At 41.6% G+C, this 16,393-nt stretch overlaps 2 protein-coding genes across 2 annotated transcripts in view; both read left to right on the plus strand.

Annotated features, from left to right (window-relative positions):
• Positions 1 to 16,393, plus strand: part of LOC138073034 (T cell receptor alpha chain MC.7.G5-like) — a 570,790-nt gene that overhangs the window by 457,082 nt on the left and 97,315 nt on the right. The window lies entirely within an intron of this gene.
• LOC138073033 (T cell receptor alpha chain MC.7.G5-like) overlaps positions 1 to 16,393 on the plus strand; it is a 418,018-nt gene that overhangs the window by 393,212 nt on the left and 8,413 nt on the right. The gene's annotated exons all lie outside the window — the stretch shown is intronic.

A 16,393-nucleotide genomic window follows, 5' to 3' on the forward strand; every position in this document is an offset into this window, starting at 1 on the left:
CCTGAAACCCCCTCCCACCTCCCTCCCCATACCATCCCTCTGGGTCATCCCAGTGCACCAGCCCTGAGCACCCTGTCTCATGCATCAAACCTGGACTGGCAATTTGTTTCACATATGACAATATACATGTTTCAATGCCATTCTCCCAAATCATCCCACCCTCGCTCTCTCCCACAGAGTCCAAAATACTGTTCTATACATCTGTGTCTCTTTTGCTATCTCGCATACAGGGTTATCATTATCATCTTTCTAAATTCCATATATATGTGTTAGTATATTGTATTGGTGTTTTTTTTTTCTGGCTTACTTCACTCTGTATAATAGGCTCCAGTTTCATCCACCTCACTAGAACTGACTCAGATGTATTATTTTTAATGGCTGAGTAATACTCCATTGTGTATATGTACCACAGCTTTCTTATCCATTCATCTGCTGATGGACATCTAGGTTGCTTCCATGTCCTGGCTATTGTAAATAGTGCTGCATTGAACACTGGGGTACACGTGTCTCTTTCCATTCTGGTTTCCTCGGTGTGTATGCCCAGAAGTGGGATTGCTGGGTCATATGGCAGTTCTATTTCCAGATTTTTAAGGAATCTCCACACTGTTCTCCATAGTGGCTGTACTACATTTCATTCCCACCAACAGTGCAAGAGGGTTCCCTTTTCTCTACACCCTCTCCAGCATTTATTGCTTGTAGACTTTTGGATAGCAGCCATTCGGACTGGCATGAAATGGTACCTCATTGTGCTTTTAATTTGCATTTCTCTGATAATGAGTGATGTTGAGCATCTTTTCATGTGTTTGTTAGCCATCCATATGTCTTCTTTGGAGAAATGTCTGTTTAGTTCTTTGGTCCATTTTTTATTGGGTTTTTTATTTTTCTAGAATTGAGCTGCAGGAGTTGCTTGTATATTTTTGAGATTAATTCTTTGTCAGTTGCTTCATTTGCTATTATTTTCTCCCATTCTGAAGGCTGTCTTTTCACCTTGTTTATAGTTTCCTTTGTTGTACTAAAGCTTTTAAGTTTAACTAGGTCCCATTTGATTATTTTTGCTTTTATTTCCATTACTCTGGGAGGTGGGTCATAGAGGATCCTGCTATGATTTATGTCAGAGAGTGTTTTGTCTATGTTTTCCTCTAGGAGTTTTATAGGTTCTGGTCTTACGTTTAGCTCTTTAATCCATTTTGAGTTTATTTTTGTGTATGGTGTTAGAAAGTGTTCTAGTTTCATTCTTTTACAAGTGGTTGACCAGTTTTCCCAGCACCACTTGTTAAAGAGATTGTCTTTTCTCCATTGTATATTCTTGCCTCCTTTGTCAAAGATAAGGTGTCCATAGGTGCATGGATTTATCTCTGGGATTTCTATTTTGTTCCATGGATCTACATTTCTGTCTTTGTGCCAGTACCATACTGTCTTGATGACTGTCGCTTTGTAGTAGAGCCTGAAGTCAGGCAGGTTGATTCCTCCAGTTCCATTCTTCTATCTCAAGCTTGTTTGGCTATTCAAGGTTTTTTGTATTTCCATACAAACTGGGGAATTATTTGTTCTAGTTCTGTGAAAAATACCATTGGTAGCTTAATAGGGATTGCATTGAATATATCGATTGCTTTGTGTAGTATACTCATTTTCAATATATTGATTCTTCCAATCCATGAATGTGGTATATTTCTCCATCAATTTGTGTCCTCTTTGATTTCTTTACCAGTGTTTTATATTTTTCTATATGAAATTAAAAGACACTTACTCCTTGAAAGGAAAGTTATGACCAACCTAGATAGCATATTTAAAAGCAGAGACATTACTTTGCCAACAAAGGTCCGTCTAGTCAAGGCTATGGTTTTTCCTGTGGTTGCATATGGATGTGAGGGTTGGACTGTGAAGAAAGCTGAGCACCGAAGAACTGATGCTTTTGAATTGTGGTGTTGGAGAAGACTCTTGAGAGTCCCTTGGACTGCAAGGAGATCCAATCAGTCCATCCTAAAGGAAATCAGTCCTGGGTGTTCACTGGAAGGACTGATATTGAAGCTGAAACTCCAATACTTTGGCCACCTCATGCAAAGAGTTGACTCATTGCAAAACACCCTAATGCTGGGAAGGATTGGGGGCAGGAGGAGAAGGGGACAACAGAAGATGAGATGGCTGAATGGCATCACTGACTCGATGGACATGGGTTTCAGTAGACTCCAGGAGTTGGTGATGGACAGGGAGACCTGGAGTGCTGAGATTCGTGGGATCCCAAAGAGTCAGACACGACTGAGCGACTGAACTGAACTGAACTGATATATAGGTCTTTTGTTTCTTTAGGTAGATATATTCCTGAGTATTTTATTCTTTTCATTGCAATGGTGAATGGAACTGTTTCCTTAATTTCTCTCTGTTTTCTCATTTTTTAGTGTATAGGAATGCAAGGGATTTCTGCGTGTTAATTTTATATCCTGCAACTTTACTATATTCATTGATTAGCTCTAATAATTTTCTGGTGGAGTCTTTAGGGTTTCTATGTAGAGGATCATGTCATCTGCAAACAGTGAGAGTTTTACTTCTTCTTTTCCAATCTGGATTCCCTTTATTTCTTTTTCTGCTCTGATTGCTGTGGCCAAAACTTCCAAAACTATGTTGAATAGTAGTGATGAGAGTGGCACCCTTGTCTTGTTCCTGACTTTAGGGGAAATGCTTTCAATTTTTCACCATTGAGGATGATGTTTGCTGTGGGTTTGTCATATATAGCTTTTATTATGTTGAGGTATATTCCTTCTATTCCTGCTTTCTGGAGGGTTTTTATCATAAATTGATGTTGAATTTTGTCAAAGGCTTTCTCTGCATCTATTGAGATAATCATATGGTTTTTATCTTGCAATTTGTTAATGTAGTGTAGTACGTTGATTGATTTGTGGATATTGAAGAATCCTTGCATCCCTGGGATAAAGCCCACTTCGTCATGATGTAGGATCTTTTTAATGTGTTGTTGGATTCTGTTTGCTAGAATTTTGTTAAGGATTTTTGCATCTATGTTCATCAGTGATATTGGCCTGTAGTTTTCTTTTTTTTGTGGCATCTTTGTCTGATTTTGGTATTAGGGTGATGGTGGCTTCATAGAATGAGTTTGGAAGTTTACCTTCCTCTGCAATTTTCTGGAAGAGTTCGAGTAGGATAGGTGTTAGCTCTTCTCTAAATTTTAATTTTTGGTAGAATTCAGCTGTGAAGCCATCTGGTCCTGGGCTTTTGTTTGCTGGAAGATTTCTGATTACAGTTTCAATTTCCGTGCTTGTGATGGGTCTGTTAAGCTTTTCTATTTCTTCCTGGGTCAGTTTTGGAAAGTTGTACTTTTCTAAGAATTTGTCTATTTCTTCCATTTTATTGGCATAGAGTTGCTGACAGTAGTCTCTATGATCCTTTGTATTTCTGTGTTGTCTGTTGTGATCCTTTGATCATTGTATAGTGTCCTTCTTTGTCTCTCCACTTTCATTTCTAATTTTGTTGATTTGATTCCTCTCCCTTTGTTTCTTGATGAGTCTGGCTAATGGTCTGTCAATTTTATTTATCTCTTCAAAGAACCAGCTTTTGGCTTTGTTAATTTTTGCTATGGTCTCTTTTGTTTCTTTTGCATTTATTTCTGCCCTAATTTTAAAGATTTCTTTCCTTCTACTAACCCTGGAGTTCTTCATCTCTTCCTTTTCTAGTTGCTTTAGGGGTAGAGTTAGATTATTTATTTGACTTTTTTCTTGTTTCATGAGGTAAGCCTGGATTGCTATGAACCTTCCCTTTAGCACTGCTTTTACAGTGTCCCACAGGTTTTGGGTTGTTGTGTTTTCATTTTCATTCGTTTCTATGCATATTTTGATTTCTTCTGTGATTTGTTGGTTATTCAGCAGCGTGTTGTTCAGCCTCCATATATTGAAATTTTTAATAGTTTTTCTCCTGTAATTGAGATCTAATCTTACTGCATTGTGGTCAGAAAAGATGCTTGGAATGATTTCCATTTTTTTGAATTTACCAAGGCTAGATTTATGGCCCAGGATGTGACCTATCCTGGAGAGGATTCCGTGTACACTTCAGAAAAAGGTGAAATTCATTGTTTTGGGGTGAGATGTCCTATAGATAACAATTAGGTGTAACTGGTCTATTATATCACTTAAAGTTTGTGTTTCCTTGTTAATTTTCCGCTTAGTTGATCTATCCATAGGTGTGAGTGGGGTATTAAAGTCTCCCACTATTATTGTGTTATTGTTAATTTCCCCTTTCATACTTGTTAGCATTTGTCTTACATATTGCGGTGCTCCTATGTTGGGTGCATATATAATTGTTATATCTTCTTGGATTGATCCTTTGATCATTATATAGTGTCCTTCTTTGTCTCTTTTCACAGCCTTTGTTTTAAAGTCTATTTTATCTGATATGAGTATTGCTACTCCAGCTTTCTTTTGGTCTCTATTTGTGTGGAATATCTTTTTCCAGCCCTTCACTTTCAGTCTGTATGTGTCCCTTGTTTTGAGGTGGATCTCTTGTAGACAACATATATAGGGGTCTTGTTTTTGTATCCATTCAGCCAGTCTTTGTCTTTTGGTTGGGGCAATCAACCCATTTACATTTAAGGTAATTATTGATAAATATGATCCGGTTGCCATTTACATTATTATTTTGGGTTCGAGTTTATACACCCTTTCCCTGTTTCCTGTCTAGAGAAGATCCTTTAGCATTTGCTGGAGAGCTGGTTTGGTGGTGCTGAATTCTCTCAGCTTTTGCTTGTCTGTAAAGCTTTTGATTTCTCCTTCATATTTGAATGAGATCCTCTCTGGGTACCCTAATCTGGGCTGTAGGTTTTTCTGTTTCATCACTTTAAGTATTCCTGCCATTCCCTCCTGGCCTGAAGAGTTTCTATTGAAAGATCAGCTGTTATCCTTATGGGAATCCCCTTGTGTGTTTTTTGTTGTTTTTCCCTTGCTGCTTTTAATATTTGTTCTCTGTGTTTGATCTTTGTTTTGATTAATATGTGTCTTGGGGTGTTTTGCCTTGGGTTTATTCTGTTTGGCACTCTCTGGGTTTCTTGGACTTGGGTGACCATTTCCTTCCCCATTTTAGGGAAGTTTTCAACTATTATCTCCTCAAGTATTTTCTCATGGTCTTTCTTTGTGTCTTCTTCTGGGACCTCTATGATTTGAATGTTGGGGCGTTTAATATTGTCCCAGAGGTCTCTGAGGTTGTCCTCATTTAATTCTTTTTTCCTTTTTTCCTCTCTGCTTCATTTATTTCTACCATTCTATCTTCTGCCTCATTTATCCTATCTTCTGCCTCCATTATTCTACTGTTGGTTCCCTCCAGAGTGTTCTTGATCTCATGTATTGCATTATTCATTATATATTGACTCTTTTTTATTTCTTCTAGGTCCTTGTTAAACCTTTCTTGCATCTTCTCAATCCTTGTCTCCAGGCTATTTATCTGTAACTCCATTTTGTTTGCAAGATTTTGGATCATTTTTACTATCATTATTTGGAATTTTTTATCAGGTAGATTCCCTATCTCTTCCTCTTTTGTTTGGTTTGATGGGCATTTATCCTGTTCCTTTACTTGCTGAGTATTTCTCTGCCTTTTCATCTTGTTTATATTGCTGTGTTTGGGGTGGCCTTTCCATATTCTGGCAGTTTGTGGTTCCTCTTTATTGTGGAGGTTCCTCACTGTGGGTAGGGCTGGATGGGTGACTTGTCAAGGTTTTCTGGTTAGGCAAGCTTGTGTCGGTGTTCTGGTGGGTGGAGCTGGATTTCTTCTCTCTGGAATGCAATGAAGTGTCCGGTAGTGAGTTCTGAGATGTCAGTGGGTTTGGTGTGACTTTAGGAAGCCTGTATATTGAAGCTCAGGTCTATGTTCCTGTGTTGCTGGAGAATTTGCATGGTATGTCTTGCTCTGGAGCTTGTTTGCCCTTGGGTGGTGCTTGGTTTCAGTGTAGGTATGGAGGCGTTTGATGAGCTCCTATCGATTAATGTTCCCTGGAGTCAGGAGTTCTCTGGTGTTCTCAGGATTTGCGCTGAAGCCTCCTGCCTCTGGTTTTCAGTCTTATTCTTACAGTAGCCTCAAGACTTCTCCATCTCCTTTCGAAGACCATGGGCTGTCTTTCTGGGTGCCTGATGTCCTCTGCCAGCATTCAGAAGTTGTTTTGTGGAATTTGCTCAGCATTCAAATGTCCTTTCAATGAATTTGTGGGGAAGAAAGTGGTCTCCCCATCCTGTTCCTCCGCCATCCTAGGACCGCCCCAAGAGTATATCTTTCTAGTATTCCGTGTGACAAAAGTGGAAGCACACACAGAGCACGTCTGCTGTGTTCCAGATTATCAGATCATCTCAAGGGAAAGCATGTGAGCCACTGTTTCAGCCACAAGCCGAACTGGCCACTTTTTCATGGCTGAACAAGCTATTTTGCTTGACAGAATAACTGGCAGAGAAACCATGGTTAATCAGATCTTGGTAGTTGTCAGGTATTTTCTTGGAAATGAATCGAGCCTGCACATCAAGAAAAATAATGGACTATTGTTGCTGATGATAAAAATCTTAGTGTTCAGGCAAAAATTAGAATCTGGGGGCTTCCCTGGTGGCTCAGTTGTAAAGAATCTACCTGCCAATGCAGGAGACACAGGTTCTAGCCCTGATCTGGGAGCTCCCACATGCTGCAGAGCAACTAAGCCCAGAGTGCAACTATTGAGCCTGTGCTCAAGAGCCCAGGACCCACAACTACTGGAGCTGGAGCACCTAGAACCCATGCTCTGCAACAAAAGAAGCCACTGAAATGAGAAGCCCATGCACTACAACTAGAAGCTAACCCTCACCCTCCACAATGAACAAAAAGCTGGCACAATAATGAAGATCCAGCACAGCCAAAAATAAATAAATAAGCATTTTTAAATGTATATATTAAAAACAGAATTTGGGAAACGTGTATCTTCCATATGAGCTGTATGGTTCCCTAGTGTTAAACACTGTTCTGATTTTAAAATATTGGTGGTCATATTAACTACTGTGATACATTTGATATTGTATAATGAAATATGCCAACATGCAGAAACTGCCTAACTCAGTGAACCAATTATTTTACAAAAAGACTAATGGATAATATTACAAAACCATGCATGAGTAAAAGTTCCAACCAAAATGCAGGCTAGACCAGAGGATTTTAATGGAAAAGAATAAGAAAAGTTCATTAGCACATTTTCAGATTTCAAATTACAACTAACTTACTTCTTTGGACTACCTGTTTGTCTGTATAAGGACAAATTTTGCTCATATATTTCAACCATACCATTGCAATAGGTAGAAGGCATACGTATAAAGTAAACCCAGCTGTCTTCTAATAAGCCAGCTCTACCCTGATGGTTATCTGAAGACTATGATCAAACACCTCCAGTATCTCCCAAGCTGTTCCTGCCTGTATGTGGTTGAAAGCCTTTTCAATAGCCTAGTATTCAGCTTTGAATACACTGCAGTTTGTCTATAACCTTCAAAGAGTACATGTCAATATCAGGAGCAGGGGGTGGAGATAAATAAAGCAACTTCAGAGTCCACAATTGCAAAATTAAAAGCTCTAGGATGCCCCAGTTTAATTCCCATTTCTTTTCTTGACCTGACACCTCATAAATTTTCTCCAAGTGCTCTGAGTCTCCAGTAAGAAATCTGATCCCACCCAGGACTGGAGAAACCATAATAAACTCAGTACCCTCAGACCATCCCTGTTCTTTGATCCCCTCTGAGAATGCACTCCTCTGACAGTGAGAATGACCCAGCCTCCTACCAGGAAGAGATGAACTTCAAGATGAACCCACCCTGGGCCTGCCCCTCCCCTTTCCCACAGAAAAGCATCTCCTACAACAGTGAAAAGCTACATAAAGAAAGCAAATGCCAGGCTGCCCAGGCCATTCTAAGGGCACTCCAGGGGAAAAGATCAGCTGGAGGACTGACAGATGCTAAGACACTTTCAAATAACAAATATCAAAATAAAAGACCAAAGTTTAAGTGTACCAAAAACTATCACAGGACTAGGAATTGGGATACTTTATTTCTTGTATGTTCTTTTCAAGTTGAGTGCCTTAACCAGTTGTGAAACCCCTCTGGATCTTTCTAGATTCTTTCCTCTGAACACATAGGGAAGTGAACATATTATCCATGAAGACTGTCTTATCTATGACATTCTAGGATGCTTCTCCAAAGGCACAGTTCATCCTTGATTACTCATGCTAGTGGAAAGAAAGCAATTTGAATACTCCAAATATGTAGACAACAGAGAACTCATTTCTCTTTGGCATTGGAATATATTTCATGATGTGGAGCAAAGCACAATAAATTCATCTTCTCAGTGATGCTTGTGCTGTGCTGTGCTTAGTCTCTCAGTTGGGTCTGACTTCTTGCAGCCCCATGGACTGTAACCTGCCAGACTCTTCCTTCTGTCCGTGGAATTATCCAGGCAACAAAACTGGAGTGGGTTGCCATGCCTTCCTCTAGAGGATCTTCCCAGCCCAGGGATTGAATCCAGGTCTACTGCATTGCAAGCAGACTCTTTACTGTCTGAGCCACCAGAGAAGCAACGATGCTTAACTCAGGCTAATGTTAAAGACCCAGCTATTTACAACTAATGGTGCAAATAACTGGGCACAGTTATTTTCAGATAACTGTGTTCAGATAGACAAATGTAAGATAATATTTCATTGGGCACCCAGGGTCAGAGAGAGCAGGGGACCAGGAATGGGTGCTGGCCCTGGTTCTGTCACCTTAAGCTTATCCTTTCTCAATACGAGATACCACTTCTCTAAAATAGTTTCTGAAGGCAGTGTCAAGCACTCAATCAGTGAGGCACTGTGCTGGAACACAGGACACAGAGATGAGCAAGAGAAATCTCTTCTCTCAAGAGTCTTTACCTAATGAAGATGAAAGTACTGGGGTTTTGAGAGCAATGATAAAGATCAGCACTGGATGCAAGAAGATTTAGGGAAAGGGGTACATCTAACACAGGCCAGTCTTAAGCAGTCATTTAGGACTTCCCAGGGATACCCACAGCTAAGCTCAGACCAGCAACTCAATAGGATCTAAGAAAGTGAGTAAGGGACCAAACTGGAGAACTAAAAAAAGAAAGGGCATTTCAGACAAAAGCAATCACAGGGCAAAGCAAGGAAGAATGAAAGAACATGGCCCTTTCAGGAAGCAAGTAGTCTGAGGCAGCCGAGTTTAAGGGAGCATGTGGTAAGGTATAAGATATAGGACTAGAAAGATAAGCAAAAACCTGTGTTCCAAACTATCTTATTCTGAACTAAGTGGGGAGCTACCACAAATTCTGGAAGGTAATTTCATAGTTGGGGTCCCTCCAAGGCTTAGCATCTTTATTAATCAGCTCTTGGCCTAGGGGACAAGTAGGGTTAAAATTCAGCTTGAGTTCTGCTGGCTGAGCCAAGATCCTGGTGTGGAGCTGCATCAGCTGGAGAAAGGGAAGCCTTTAAGAAAGCCCACAAAGCAGCCCTCTGTGCACCACATTGAACCCAAGGGGCTACCTCTGCATTCGCCCAGCAGGTCACCTTTTCCAAGTCACACTAAGTAGTATATGTGCTGAAGTTAGCACCAGAGAGTCAATGGAGAAGATAAAATTCTAAGTTTATGTGAAAGTCCTTTGTCAGTTGTATGATCCTCCCCATGTGCTAAGTGGAGTAAAGAGAATTAATTTGAGAACTGAGCAAGATAAAGAAGAAATTATATTAGCCACATACATTTTTTGCCTACCTACAGCTTGTAGAATCCAGTTGAGACATTCAGGTCTGGCAAACTCTTCTGGGGAAACTGTCTAGAGTAGACTAGCCAGAAGGCATAGTGGGAGTAGACATCATGATTTAATCTGTTCTAATCACAAACTCCAAGACAGATCTAGCCAGGGGTTCAGAAGAGCCTCAGACAGAAACAACTGGGGAACCGGCCCTGACCTAAGCCAAATCCTTTTGATCTTGCTGGAGCATGACTTGGAGAAAACACCTGGCCCTGTAGTTCTAAGAGGCCACGTTGGGCAAAACCATAGGGGAGGTTTTTGTAAAGGACTGTAGCATTGTGGGTGGGATACGCACGGTGATACAAAACCCACAGAGACCTGTACAAAAACTGCAGGAGCCCAAAAGACATTTCCTTGGGAAATCCATAGCCTGGCTACCATGCCCTAGGGAACTAATACAGCAAATAGCTGTCCTTCCTTCCTCTGTGACCCAGAAGGGATGCCAGAAAACTGTCCAAACCAGGAGAGGTGACACCCCAACTCCCACCCCCACCCCCCAACTGCCCCTGCCAGTTGCTACTGCTAGCCTCTCTCTCACTGCTGTTTTCTCTTGGTATTTCACCCATATTTGAGGAATACAAAAAGGTGATCCTTGAAAACTATCCTTGTCTTGGTTTCTACTGTAAGAGAGTCATATGGAATTTCTGAACCCAAATTCCTAGAGACATTTGCCTATGTGCTGTGTTATGCAGTTTGGGAAGATGAACTTAAAGACAGGGACTTGGTTTTAGGCCATCACCAGTAGTAGCTGCTCATTCTAACACTGAATATGCTATAAATCCCCAGTGCAGGACTGGTGTTTCATGCTGTCACTGTGGATATGCCACATGTTATCTGACTTAAAGCAGCTCTGGTGTCTGTGAAGCCCTTGACTCTGAAATAGCCATGGATCCAAGACCCACCCCCTGGGCAACACTCATCTTCTAAGACTGAGAGTTAAGTGTGCATCTAGGAAATGAGAAAAGTTTTAAATAACAGAAAGCAACCATTCCAAGAACTTCACAAAATGTCCTGTACAGGAAATGTCCACCATAAGGAGTGTGTGCTCTTACCTTCTCTTCAGACAACAACCTTCCAAAAGCAAACCCAAAAGCAATTGTGATTCTGCAATTGACTAAATGAGCATGAACCAGCTGGATGAGCATCAAGTGCCATCTTTCAAAGAGCCAAACCCTTAAGATCCTCCCATCCTCAAGCTGATAGGAAGAAGAAAGGTGGGAGCACTGCTGAGGTTTTTGGAAAGCCCTCAAGCTCTGTGTGAGACTGACAAGCTCACCTTTGGAAAAGGGACCCGCCTCATCGTGGAACCGAGTAAGTAATTCATTTATCTGTTCTTTGAAAGGTAGTCCTCCATCTCAGGGGGTGGAAATATCAAGGAATGTGAAATGGGTAGTAATAGCACCAATATTGTGTCAAGGAGGGGTTCGGGGAAGATATGAACTACCGTTAAGCTCCTCCATAGGAAGTGGGAGGGGGTTGTTTTTATAAAAAGTAGATTTGGGGGCTGTAAAAGACCCCCACAGGGCTCAGGGAGACTGAAAAAGCATCTGTCCAACGCCTGAGCTTTGGGTCAGGCTGTAGAAACCACACAATCACTGGCTCAACTCCTCCAGGAGAGTCATAACTGACCAGGTACAAGGTTAGGCTGAGTCTGGGTGACTCTATCAAGCTGGCTCCAGATATAAAGAATTCTGATCTTTAAGCCAAACACTCACTCTTAGGAGAGCTCAGAACTGTATCAGCTTCCTGGGCACAGAGGCTTAGGCCAGGGTAAGTGGGCTGATGCAGCTCCATTTTTCTTCTGAAAAAGGGAACCAGTTCCAGAAATCTGTTTCTAATTGTTTGCAAATGGAAATTGGGTGACTAGTGAGGAAGAAAGTGGATGTGCTATGCTTTCTTTAAAGCCTATAGGACATAGCCAGGTGTAGCTCCCTACGGGCTCATGGCGTCCATCTTCCTCACTAAGGGTACGCAGTGCCACTCACTAATTGTTATAAAGGAATCGATGCTAATGTTGTCAAAGGTCTGTGCTCAACTCAGAAGGCATCTTCTCATGTCATTTAAGTGACATTTTAATTCAATTGTGTCTTGTTTAGGAAAAAAAAAAAAGATTGTAATCTCCAGTGGGCAGCAGCTTCCAATTAGAAAGTGAAAATTAATATTAAGCTAGAAAATGTAATAAACAACACAAAACCCCATTTCAAAGATCCTAGGGGAGTCTGGCAAGGGGATCTCAGATTCGTTGGGGCCCCCTTGTCTGCTGGAGCTATCTGCTGGAAAAGTAACAGCACAACCTGGTCAGATGCCCTGGTGTTCAGATTGTGTTTTCTAAGGAAAAGAAGACTACAGAGAAGTGGGGTGAAAGTGTAATGGAGTGAGCTCCTCTCAGAATGGCTGGGAACAGGACTGTCCTGGGTGTATGAATTGCAGGAGGCATAGAATTGAGATCAGATGAAGGGAAGGGGAGAAGTGCAGGCTGGGCACCCCCCAACCTCACACACAAAAGGGAGAAGTGGGGCAGGGGCTTTGCATCCAGAAAAAGATGGAGAGCCAAAGTCAGCTAGCAGAGTCAGAGCAAAGAAAATCATATATCTATTTTTTAAATCATAATAAGATTTGAAAATTCAACTAATTAAGGTTCTTCCCTTTAGACCTTGTTGGCTTTAATTTTTCTCACTAAAATAACAGTTTATCCACATTCCTGACCAAGCTAGTGACTGAGTTCCTTTATCTCCCTTTGTTCACCGAGTTCTTCCTAATGAATTAAGTTCTTCCATTTACTGACTTACTTGAGCCAGTGCTGCCCTAAGTGTAGAATGCATAACATATGGTTTTCAGTGGTACATAGACAGACGTTCTTTTCATTTGAATTGCACTGTCTTTTAATGGTATCAGCATAGTACAACTAGGTTGTCAAAGCTATGTGATTTAAAGTTTCTTCTTAATTGTAGTTTATGTTCAAATGTGAGCAAATTTAAAGAAAATTATTAAGCAAATCTTATGACTAATGGAAATGACCCAAAATAAAAGCCCCAAAAGAGATGTGATTAATTGAAGTTTAAGAAACACTGAGCTGGCGCTTTCCATTGTCCTTTGAGATGAAAAGATAGCAGGCATCCAGAGAAGGCATATCTTTTAGTGTAGCCCAGATCCAGAATATCTTTGCACAGTGACTTCTTTTTAGCCAACACATATTGGATAAAGAAGGATCACTGCAAATCCAGATCCTTTATCTTCTCAGAAGCCTACTTTCTTTTGATGCTCTCTTTCCTCAGGAGCTTCTGTCAAGTTTTACTTGCAGGGCTCCCCGGTTGCACCAAATTAACAGGTCTACACAGACCCACCGTCACAGGTCCACCATAGCTTTTAACCCTCCAGATGGAAAAAACCTAGGGTTGCCACTTAACTTCATAAACCAGAACCAGAGTAAGGACAAAACGGCAAGGAATGAAGTCCCACAATGTAAATACGTGCTACTGACCATGACAATGACAGGAGCTTAGAAAGGGTAGTCAGGAACATTTTCATGCCAGTGGGCCACTGGATGGACTTAGAATTACATATGCTGTTAAATGATATTCATATATCATCATATATCAACTACCGCTTTTTGAGAGCCTACTATGTATTGGGCCACTGGACTAGGCACTTTATTCATGAATGTCATTCTACTTGGTTCTCACATGATTATGCAAAAATTAAGTACTACTACTTGCATTTTTATAGATCAGGAGGGGTTCCCCAAGATCACACCGCTTAGCAAAGTTAAAATTCGTATCATCTTTCAATTCCAAACCCTGCGCACTTAAAACACTCTGCTCTTCTAGGGACTTCAGTTGGACTGGGGCACCTGTGGAGGTTTTTCCTGCCTGGCTCTCCCACTCAGGCTCCGAATGGGCTTCTTTCCAAGCTGCCTGCCAAGTCAGAAGCAACAGTTAAGCTATTTCCCTTCCAGCTGCCACCCCCACCACAATCCTTCACCAAGGCAGAACTCCTGCCCCTCAACCAAAACCAGTTACCCAAAGAGGCATTCTCCAGGCAAGGCCCACCCCCCACATTACACCCCTCAGGCACGAGGGCCCCTAAACTCAGAAAGGTTCAGACAATGATCAGAGCATCACCCTTTCCTTCTAGAAAGAGAAGTCCACAAAATCCTGGGCTCATCAGCAGGTTTCTAAAAGGCCAAGAGACAGCTTTCCCACTCCCGTCTTTGGCATTCGTTCCCTCTCACTCAGGAGGAGCATCTCGCAGAAAAGAGCCTTGACCTGCTGTACTTTCTGCCTGGACCCATTTTCTCTCATGAACTCACCCTAGCTTTCTCGCTCACCTTCTCCAGGTCTTACTCAAACATCACAGCTAGTGAGGCCTTCCTCAACCACCCCCTGTCTGCTGCAGCCCTTGCTTTATTTTTTTAATTTTATTTAAAATTTGGCTGCACTGGGTCTTCATTGCTGCTTGCAGGCTTTCTTGAGTTGTGGCAATCGGGGATACTCTCTAGTTGTGGTCTCTGGGCTCCTCATTGCAATCGCTTCTCACTGCAGAGCACGGGCTCTACACACCTGGGCTCAGTAGTTGCGGTGCACAGGCTTAGTTGCCCTGCAGCAGGTGGAATCTTCCTGGACCAGGGATTGTACCCACGTCCCTTGCATTTTCAGGCTGATTCTTAACCACTGGACCACCAGGGAAGTCCACCTTGCTTTGTTTTTTAAGTGGAGTTATTCATGTTTTACAGGAGCCCTTAACTGTCCATATTAGAGTATGATAACCATTATTTAAGGTAAATGTTCCATAGGGTCACAAAGTCAGACACAACTGAGCATCTGAACACACACATGCATAGCTTCACAGGGCTGTCCTAACAAAGGCCCACAAGCTGGGGGGCTTCAGCCAGAAGCTCATCCTCTTGCAGTCTGGAGTCCACCTTGCTTTATTTCGTATAGCCTTCATCTCCACCCAAAACTTTGAATGCTTATTTATCAGCTATCACCCTTGTTCCATGAGGACAAGGGCTACATTGAAAGCAGTAAATAAATATTTGTTGAATGAATGAATAGACAAATGAGTGAATGGATGAATGGACAAGTCAGCAATGGTATAAGGCAAAAGGAAACAGAAATGTAAGCAAGCTAGGCACTTTCAGAGCCAAGCCTGATCCTAGCTCGCAACATGTGACAAGTTACTGGCACCATACACAGGGCACTCTTCTAGGCACCAGGAAATCAGCATGAACAAAACAGACAGAAACCCATGCCTTGTTGGAGATTACAGTGTACTGTAAAAGACCGATGATAAGCTCACCAATAAATTATATAATATTTTAGGTGGTGATAAGCCCTGTGAAGGAAAATAAACCACAGAAGAGAAATAAAGTGTATCAATAGAAGGGGGCAGTGTGCAGTTTTTAACGAAGAAGTTATAGAAGGCCTCGTTGGAAAATTGACATTTGAGCAGAGACCCGAGGGGGTGATGGAATGAGTTGTGCAGATTTCTGAAGGATGAGCATTTCTGGGCAGAGGTAACACAAGCCCTGCTGTCCCGTGGAGGACAGCAAGGAAGCCTGGGTGGCTGGAGGAGAATGAGTGACCGGGAGAGAGTTTGCAAATGAAACCAGGTTGATAATGTAGAAAAGATGGCTTGTAAGTCACTGTAAGGACCTGCACTTTTGGATTTAAGAGAGGAGGTTAGAGAAGGGAATGTTGGTCACACCTGACCCTGGTAAGAGACCAGAGGAGACAGAAGCCTAGACTCCCATCCTCAAAGAAACAGGGTCCTCTCCTGTCCCAGCAACCTCTCCCTGCACCTTGCCCTGGGGAGCTCTGAGCTTAGCGTAATTACATTCTCTTGCTTCAAGTAAAATTTTTACTCTGAGTCTGACCCTAATAAGCATTCTAATACTTACACTGAACATTTACAGAATGCTTTATATATACACCCTTTCACTTAATCTTTCAATACAGAAGAGAGTATCCTCATTTTATAAAAGAGGCAAATGAAGCTCAGTGACCTTAAGGAACTTGGCCAAGATTACACACTTAGTAAGTAAGAAACTGAGTGGAATTTGATTTCAGGTTCTCTGATTCCTTTCTACTTCGCACAGCTGAGAACCACTCTCCATTTTAGTGATTCTCAAAGTATGATATGCAATCCTGTATGGGCTGTAAATGGATCTGAAAAATCTGCATATTTTCTCCCTGGATTTTTGTGAGTAACATACAGCAATTTCATAGACTCTGGTTTTTACATATGACAGAAGCTTTTTTAACTGTCATATCTAAGTGTAAGTACACCATTAAAGTTTGCTCAAATTTGAAATTCATGAATATATTATTAAAACGTTATTAAAATAGACTTTAGTTCTATTTTATACCAAGTCTGGCTGCTGCACAATGCTTGTCAATGATACAAAGCTCTGATTGGATAAGAAATGGAATTCTCCCGGAAGGTTCTGAGTGGGGCTCATAACTTACTAGATCTTGCCCCACACAAGTATAGCCCAAGGGTTGAGAATCACCATTCTATGACCAACAGGATTCCTCAGTGGCTCAGTGGTAAAGAATCCACCTGCAATGAGGAGCCGCTGAGACGCTGGTTCATTCTCAGGGTC

This window comes from Capricornis sumatraensis, chromosome 2, assembly GCF_032405125.1.
Source record: "Capricornis sumatraensis isolate serow.1 chromosome 2, serow.2, whole genome shotgun sequence".
In the NCBI taxonomy this organism is placed as follows: Eukaryota; Metazoa; Chordata; class Mammalia; order Artiodactyla; family Bovidae; genus Capricornis; species Capricornis sumatraensis.